We start from the raw sequence: 10,373 nt of genomic DNA on the forward strand, positions 1-10,373 counted from the left end.
AAGGAATATTCGGATTAAATGGAGAATATACGCAATCAATGAGGGGATTTTTGGTCCTGAAACACTATAAATACAAGGCAAAACAGTTTGGGAAAGGTTAGCACGAGATTGAGAGAGATTTAGAGCCGAGAGAATCACCAGAAGAGTCGACAGAGAAAAAGTTCTGCTGCTGTCAAAGGAAGAACACGAACAACATTGTACAGTCCAGGAAAGTCGTTGATTAGTGTCGCAAATTTGCGACAATTCTCAGTTCCTTTCCCGCGACGAGCTTACAACACTTCTGAAGGGATGTTCTTCCCTACGCTTCCTGTGTGTCGCAAAGGACAGTCTTAAAACAGTTTCTTTTTATTTCATCATTTGTACTCAACTTTTGAGCATTAATAAAATCCTTTGAGTATTTTTCCAACATGATGAGAGGCTAAATTCTTGGTGATTGAGGCAATGGAGGATCTATTCACTCATGTTTGATTGGTAATATTTTTATTTATAATTTCTTTAATTATTTACTTTATTTAATTCACTTGGATAAATATAAAAAAAAGGATAAAATGGTTTTCTTAATTAGTTGTGAATCAGTTTGATGTTTTATGCTTAGAAAAATTCTTTGATAAATCATGCTTAAGGATTACAACTTAATATTTGGACACCTTTTAAATTAAAAAGTGATTTAATAATAAAAATAGCTTAATAATAATTTCTGAAATATTATTTGTAACCAATCAACTTGAAGTGGTAGTGAATCCTGAGCCTTAATCCTTCTAAAATCTTGACATTACTATCAAAAAATTAATTTCCTTCATTTATTTATTTATTTAAATCTAAAAGAAAGTTACCTTCACAAGTTCGAAAAGAACCCGTTTTAACCACTATTACTACAACCATCTGAAATCACATCATGTATCTCCAAGTTGTTCATGGCAGCAATATCAATTAGCATCTCAACAGAAGTAATTATCGTCACAAGTGAATAAGAATCAAGGAAATCTACACCTTCTTTTAGTTTATAGCCTTTAGATACCAACTTAGCTTAATATTTTTCCACAGTTCCATCTACCTATCGTTTCCTCTTAAAGACTCATTTACATCCCATGGTCTTACTCCCTGGAGGTAAACTAGCAAGCTCCCAAGTCTGGTTCCAACGGACTGAGTCCATTTCACTAAATGAAGCTTCTTAACAAAATGGGGTTTCAGTAGATATCAAGGCTTCTTTACAAGTCGGGGCCTCAGACTAAGCTAGGCATGTTATGAAGTCGGTTTCATAAGAAGTCTCAAGTCTAATTATTTTACTTCTCTTAGGCTCAACATCAACTTCATCTTCCTTTAAAATAAGTTCTGACTATTTGAAAATAAATCTAGGGGATCGACAACACATCTCTAATGAGGTACTGGTTTAGAATAAACATGTTCAGAGAACTCAGCATCCCTAGATTCCGTAATATTATTCACACCAAAGTCAGAAAAAATTAGAACACACAACCAAAAATCTATTTGTATAAGTATACTCAGCATACCCTATACGAAAACACAATCAACATTTTTGGTTGCAATCTAGTTCTTTTAGGAAGAGGAATTACAATATTACTCAAACACCCCCACACTTTGACGCATTCATAAGAAGGTCATCTACCTTTCCATAAACCATATGGAGTTTCATCTGATCCTTAAAAGGGCAATTTATTCAGGATATACTAGTTAAGACCCCCCCCCCCCCCCAAGGCCGCAGGTAATCCTGAACTAATCAACATGGAAATTATCATCTCCTTAAGGATACAGTTGTTATGTTCAAGGCTTATAATTGGTTTCCAACTTCAAGTTTATACATATTAAGTCTTCGAAGGCGTCATCCTTATCCCTAAGCAAGTATACAAGATAGTACCTCGTACAATCATCTACGGAAGTTATAAACCATCTTTTACCACAGTGGTTTGGGGTTGAACTCATGTCAACTAGATCTAACTGAATTAATTTTAAAGGCTTGGAATTACTCTGAACATCTTTTCTAAAAGGTTTTATAGCATATTTTTATTCTTCACAGATTTCACTTTTGTGTTCAAAATCCAAACTAAATTTGGGTACACAGCCTATGCTAGCCAGTTAAGCATTGATTTATAAGTTTACGGTTCCAAGTCTACCACATAAAACAATCAATCACACAAAGAAAGCACAAGAATCAACTACGTTCACATCATCAGTTTTTCCGTTAAGCTTATATACACCCAAAGTCCTATAACTCTTGCTTAAAAAATCACTGCCTAGTTACAACAAGTTTCCAGATTCAATTAAGATCTTAAATCTTTTTCCATCAACAACATAACAAGATACAATATTTTCGCATATGCTCGGAACATGAAAACTTCATTCAATGTGAGAATATTACAGATATGAGCTTTTGCTCGACCTTTTCCTTTTATGCAACCTCTATTGCATATGAGTTACTCAATAAGAGTTTCTTGACAGGTCTCTGTTTCAACAAACATTCTTGGTGGCTCCAGAGTCCACCTAATGGTCTCTCACATTGGTTACTAAAATAACTTCCGACATCATGCCACTAAACTCGTTCTAGTTTGTTTTAACTATATTAGAATTAACTTTCTACTTATTAAGGTTTTTATGTTGTCTACAATTTACTGCCGCGTGGCCAGGAATTTTACAAACATAACACTCACCCTTAACTAAAGTAATGCCGGATTCAGTTTTACGAAACATACCTTTCTTCTGAAGACTACGCTTAGAATTATTTGATGTTCTCGCCTCTGTCAGCTTTGGAAGACTTGTGTTCATCAACAGGCTCCTGGTATCCATGTCCCTTCCCAATTTCATGTCATAATCTCCGTTTATACTTTGAACACGGACACGACAATTTCCCAATCACCTAAAACACCACATCTCATAAACCTTAGTTCCGAATCGGAAAATAAAATATGAGTTTTGAAGATAACATCTATATCTACAAACTTCGTTTGAATCACCATTTCGGAAAAAAAACTCATGGTTACCCCATAAAAACTACTTTAGTTAAAACAAATTTCTTCTCGTCAGAATTTTTCAGGAACGTTTCTCTGTTTTTTAAAATATCAAAAAAATACATTTACAACTCCGGAAATTCCGAAATTTTATATGGGTAACTATCATGATGTCTATTACATTAGGTCAAAAGGGTTCATCGAAATTCCTTCTAGATTAAAAGATAAAATTGAAACTCTACAGCTGACCAGAAATTCGTTTTTGTTTTTCACTCCACAATTAACATCCATGATTCACAAACCAATCAATCGTTTTCGATTATTACAAATATTAATGTCTTAAGATTGTTGGGTGAAATAATAAAAAACAAATAAAAATCAAATAAGCAAAAGTTATTGATACTTAGCTCCTTTATAATGGAAGTGATCGCTTTGACGAAACAAACAAGCTCCCCATATCTCCGCAACAGCAAATAAACAAAACTTTGGAAAACAGAGTGAGTCATGTGTTCAACACGCTGTCCTTAAGACATTAGCGCCCGTCTACACTCAAGAGTGATGCTATAGCCCCACAGGACGGATATCTTCAGGATAAAACACCCTAATACACCTACTACTAGCATATGTAGTAGATGCTCAACTTGAGCTTGACAACTACGAAAAAACCGTTAAGGAAAATCGCGAACGCTTAAGAAATGCTATAAAATATTTTCCCTTAGGGGTCCCTCTAAAATATAGAGCAACCCCTTTCCCATAGATTTTGCAAAAGTAGTGAATTTTTTTATACAATTGACAAATACAACTTAAGAAGAGCAACTCCCCGATGTGGGACTAAAAATTTTATATAGTCTCTTAAAACAACTAAAGAGTGGAAACTCCACGATGTGGGACTAATAAGTTTTTTCATTCACAAAATAAATAATTAATTAAAATCTTTAAAAATCAATTTTCCAATAATATATATAGCTCAGCTTCATGACATCAGCCTTGGACATGCTCATAAGACTGAGAATAAGGCTCGTGCCTTGGAATGGGGCCAGTTAGCACGTCTTATATACGTGAATAATTAGCTAAATGGTTATTGATTTCTTTTAAAGACTATACTTTTGTTTCCGTTAAATAAATTCTTAATTTACTTTAGAGACCGACATGCGTGTCGAGGATTAAGTTCATTTTAAAGATTTTATTAAACTTTATGTCATTTACCAGTTTTATATAGTTAACTTCATTTATTTAAGGATTGTTGTCAATGTGCTCCATACAATATCCCGATCTCCATTTATTGGATTGACGATTTGAGTGTGTAAAGTGGTCCATAAGTATGACACACTTGGGATTTTAGAACGGTCGACCTAGAGTCCGAAGTGGGGCGTTTTGATGAGTGTAATCATCATGGAGTCCAGTTTTAACCGTGTTCATTCCGATGAAACTGATAGTAAGTATGGGTGAAAAATCGGGGGTCTAACAACCTCATACAATATTTTGTATAGGCAATCTGTATGGAAAAACTCCAATATAATTCCAAGAGAATCAACTAGACAGTCATACTCAATCAATGGAAATATATCCAAGAGTTTTATCTCTGTTTCACAATGTAATCAGCAAATCAAGCAGATAGAAATCTGCGAGCCTGATCATTATGTCAAACAACTTGAACAACACCAAAGACCAATATTCAAGTGTCAAACAGTTTATACCAACAACCAAAGGTTGGATTCTCTAATTGGTTGTATAGAAAATATAATGCGGAAAAGAAATAACACATACACCAGAAATTTTTTTAACGATAAAACCGCAAATGCGGAAAACCCCCGGAACCTAGTCTAGATTTGAACAACACATTGTATTAAGCCGCTACAGACACTAGCCTACTCCAAGTTAACTTCAGAATGGAATGTAGTTGACCCCTAACCAATCTCACACAGATCAAGGTCAATCGTGTTTCTTACGCCTCTGAATCCCAGTAGGACTCTACGTACTTGATTTCATTAGCTGATCCCACCCACAACTAAGAGTTGCTACGACCTAAAGTCCAAGACTTGATAAACCAATCCGTCTGACACGAAAAATCCTATTGAATAGATAAATCTGTCTCCCACAGAAATACCAATGAGTTTTGTTCCTTCTTTTGATAAATCAAGGTGAACATGAACTAATTGATAGACCAAACTTATATTCCCGAAGAACAACCTAGTAATAGCAATCACCTCACAATAATCTTAGTTGTATGGTAGCGAAACAAGATATTATGGAATCACAAACAATGAGACGAACATGTTTGCGACTACTTTTTATCTTGCTTATCGGAGAATAAATCTCGAGCAAACCTTAGATAAGATAGTACTCAATACGATAGAATACAACAAGATCAGAACATGTAATTACAGAGAAAATAGTTGGGTCTGGCTTCACAATCCCAATGAAGTCTTTAAGTCTTTAACCTACAATAGTTTTAGGAAAAACCTAGGTTAAAGGAGAATCGACTGTAATCGCAACTAGTATCACACATGAGGTATGGGGGTTATGTTTCCCAGTTACTAGAGTTCTCCTTTATATATTCTTCAAATCAGGGTCTACAATTGAAGTTACCTTGGTAAAAAAGCATTCAATATTCACCGTTAGATGAAAACCTGATTAGACTCAAGCTAATATCTTTCAACCGTTGGATCGAACTTAGCTTGTTATACACAAATGAAAAATGACTTCATTTAGATGTGGGTAACCATAAATTAACGTGTACACCTTGTTGGCTCAACAATAATTAACCGAAGTTAGCCACATGGACACTTTCATATCAACCTTATTCATCTTAACCATAACTAGTTCAAATGACTCAAATGAAACTAGTTCTAAAGTTGTTCAATTGTTTATATTCTCATAGAAGTATACAAGACATAATTGAAGCAAAATCGATTTTGATTCACTCGAATCAATTCATGAACATTATAGCCACGGGTTGCAAAAGATTGCATTCCTTATTATATAAATGTGTTAGTTCATGAACAAACTGATTTTAGAACATAACATGCTCATGCAAATGGGTACGAATACCTAAGTGGCCAGACTTGGTTTGGGTTTTCCAGTATGCGAACGGGTACGCATACCTTCCAAACTCAGTTAAATTCCGGAACTTGAATTTACACCAGTACACATACGGGTATGCATACTAAGTTCCCGGAATTTTAACTAACCAACCAGTACGCATACGGGTATGCATACTATGGTTCCCGAATTTGGAATAACTTGCAACAGTTAGTATACAAGTACACATACTGTGCTATATCCAATCATGGATAATTGTTTTAAACTCCCAGTTTAATCATTGAAATATTCTTAGAAGACGGGAATAACTGTCTCACACAAACTATTAGCTTCAAATAAATTTTCAAGTGATAGAATGATCAATACGAAACATGAAGAGTCTACGTCAAATGATTTTCTCACACAAATCATGTACGATCTTACCAGGCGATTTTCACACGATCATCTTTTGACTTTCGCCAATACAAGGTGAACTTCGTTAAAGCGAAAGCTTACCAACATATATTTAGAGAAATATGTAAGCGATTTAAACTCCGCTTGAAATATCAAATGTGTATAATCGAAGTCTATATCTCTATACCCGACTTTTGTCTCAAATATGAGATAGAGTAGATAGACTTTGGAGTGATAGATGAGTTCAAGTCTCCACATACCTTTTGTTGATGAAGTTCCACAAGATCCCCTTAGTAGTTCTTCGTCTTCAATCGATGAACGGCGTGAAGTCTAATTCTCAACTACACTTTCTATCATAATACGAGATTTAACTATAAGTAGACTAGAAATCAAGACTTTTAGTTTTGGAAACTAAACTTGACAAACAAGCTTGAGATAGCAACGCTTGCGAGTTCGAACGAGCAGTGCTCTAACAATCTCTCCCTTTGTCAATTTTAGTGACAAAACTATCAATACACATGAATTACAAAATAAATAAACTTTGTAGATTCTCATCCAAATGTTTGATCTCCTTGGTTCTTCAAATTACTCGAAAACTTCGTCACTTCCAAATGCTGCAGTGATTCTGAACGTTTTCAACAAAGCATCAATGTTTTTGAAGATCCGTAGCTATAACAATGAGAAAACAGTTGCTCTCAATCATTGTTATACAATGTCATAGTATTATTATACAACATCAAAGTTCAATTGTATCACAACTTTGACAACAATACTATGGTGATATGTATCACTCCCCCTTAGTCAATACTTCATCTCACATGAAAACCACTCCCCCTTACATAATGATCTGTAAACCATAGGTATTTGTAGTGTAAACTACACATTAATTCTCCCCATTTTTGTCAATAAAATTTGTCAAAGGTACGAAAACTAGTGGTATTCTAATGAAATTTCCATAGAGATACTTCATGACCAAAAGAGAAAAACATATCAACTTGTTTAGATATAATCATATAGCCGAAACTAAACGCATTCATCAAAGAGTTTATAAATATAAAAGATAACTCATACAATATTCCACAGCTGCACTCCCCACAAAGATTTGGCAATTAAGCACAAGTTCAATTAAGAACTCTACCCCATAAAATGTCATTTCCGAAAGAACAACAAGAGCGACCTTACTTTCACAAGAAAAGAAGGATTTCTTTGGACACTAACAAATCACATGAAACATGAATTTGTATCCAAAATACTCAATTAAATTAACCACAAGAGAACCCATGATTAATTTAATCGGAAATGCTCACATAAGAGAACTTACGGAGCCGCACAGTATTTACACAAAGATGTGGATCAGGGAAAACCAGTACTGCAGAATAAGCAAAGATTCATTCTATCTTTCATCATTATTTACATAGAGACATATAATAGACTTAATGTTTGTAAACAACATTTTATCCTATCTTCCATTAATATTTGTATAATGACATAATAGGCTTAACTTTTGTTTTCAAAAGTTCATTCAATTTTTTTATCAATATTTACATAATGACATATGAAGGAATTAACTTTTGACATATACGGGGCACTCATAGTTCACGGATGAAAATTGAAATAAGAAAAAATTAGAGTTCATTGTTGGATGCATTTAATGATATCACGGAAAGATGTAAAATGAATGTGGAGGGTATTAACTACTCCATTAATATTCCAAATGAACCTACAAAAGGAAGTCTAAATTTTTTAGAAACTAGCAGAGAAAAATGAGTAGCAGAGAAATGAAGAAAAATCTCCCTTTTATTCCTAATTCGTCTAATGAAGACTCCAAAAGAACGGGAGGAATACTGTCGATTCTTTTCCTTATCCGTTGCACAAACTCAAGAGTGTTAACACCTTGATATGGAAAATTATTTGCTTTATATGACGAAGAGCAAAAAAAATTTTCTTCTCATCCCAGACAAGCTTTATTCATTTTCTGAAACATAAACTTCTCTCAGATATGACTTCTTTCTTGTTTGTGGTTCTTATGATTATTTATACTATTAATGTGTCATCCATCACCACCACCACCACCACCACCACCACCACCTCCATCGCCACTTCCACCACCATGAAAGAAGAGAGGGGTTTGGGGTAGATGAAGAAAAAGAATGAAAAAAGAAGAAGGGGTTTGGGTATTATAAACTATTATTTACTGTGTAGTTGATTTTACTTATTCTTTCATGTAATTAGGTGTGTTGTTACTTGGTTATCTTCATGTAATTGTTCTTCTTCTATGTAACTAATTGGTATTTATATATAAAGATTGTGTGTTATTTATTTTACTGAGTGTTCCTCCTGATTTACTTATTTTTGTTGTTTTTGATTTACTTACTGTGTTTTGGCCAATTTGGTTCTTCTTTTTTTTTTTCTACTGTAAATGGGTCATTTTCTCTCCACAACAATAGTAAGAAAATACCCTTTAATTTGATTATACATATATAAAGTAACATGTTATAGGGGCTGAAGAAATCATTAGAGGGTTGATATAATAGGACAAAAATGGTCATTACATGGTAATTTCAAGTGCCTCTTATCCAATTTTTTTTTGATAATGACTAATTAACCCTTACATGGTTTAGTGTTGATAATCTAGTTTAGTGTTAATGCTTAGTTTATATTTTCTCTAAATTAAAACAAAATCAGATTTAAAAACCAAAAAAAAGTTTAAAGGAGAGAAAAGAAAAACTTTGGTGATATTTGTGAAACCTAGGTTTTGATTCATTCAACCAAAATGAGTGATTCAGTGACAAATTTGAGATGAGTGAATCTCTATATGATAGAGAAAAAATATATTACATACCTATTGATGGAGATCCGGAAATGGGGTATTTGTTAGATGATAGAGATGTTTTAACCCAAAGTGAAGGTCAATCTCAATCAATTGAAGAAATTAACCAAGAAAGCGAAGATCAGTGCCTGAAAATAACTAGGTATACTTCTAAATTAGTTCCACTTAACTTTTTGATGCTCAAATTAACTAAAGTACGTAAAAAAATCAAAATTTTTACATTTTCAGAACTACTTACGGTGAATTTTTCATGTAACCAACCGTAATTAGTAGTCATGGTTCGCAAAAGATGAACCACCAATCGTAACTGGTTTAATTCGGGGAATACCCAATCGTAATACCAGTTACGGCTAGTAAACAAATGCTCGATACGAACCATAATCGTAATACCAGTCCGTGAACCTTGACTGTCCCATATTTGTTTAAAAGTTATCTCTATTATATGTCGATATAAAAGTATTGATAAAAGATAGAATGAACTTTTGACAAACAAAAGTTAAACCTATTATGTCTTTATGAAAATATTGATGGAAGAGAGGATGAATTTTTGTTTACAAACATAAATCTATTATATGTCACTGTGCAAATAGTGATGAAAAATAGAATGAATCTTTGTTTGTTCCGCAGTATTGGTCCATCCCTGATCCACATCTTAGAACATATACCGCGTTTCTCCATAATTTCTCTTATATTGAGCATGGCCAATTGAATTGATCATTTTTGTGGATAATTCATTTGTGATTTTTGGATACAAATTTATGTTTTCATGTGATTTGATTATGTCCAAAGAAATCTTTGTTTTCTCGTAAAAGTAAGGTCGTTCTTGTTGTTCTTTCGGGAATGACATTTAATGGGGGAGAGTTATTTTTGAACTTGTGCTTAATTGCCAAATCTTTGTGGGGAGTTTGGCTGTGGAATATTGTAGGGGTTATCTTGTATCTTTATAAACTCTTTGATGAATGAATTTAGCTTCGGATATATGATTGCATCTATATAAGTTGGTATGTTATTCTCTTTTGGTCATGAAGTATCTCTATGAAAATTTCATGAGGATCCCACTAGTTTTCGTACGTTTGCCAACTTATATTGAAAAAATGGGGAGAATTAATGTGTAGTTTCATACTACAAATACATATGGTTTACGG

This window comes from Papaver somniferum, chromosome 10, assembly GCF_003573695.1.
Source record: "Papaver somniferum cultivar HN1 chromosome 10, ASM357369v1, whole genome shotgun sequence".
NCBI lineage: Eukaryota > Viridiplantae > Streptophyta > Magnoliopsida > Ranunculales > Papaveraceae > Papaver > Papaver somniferum.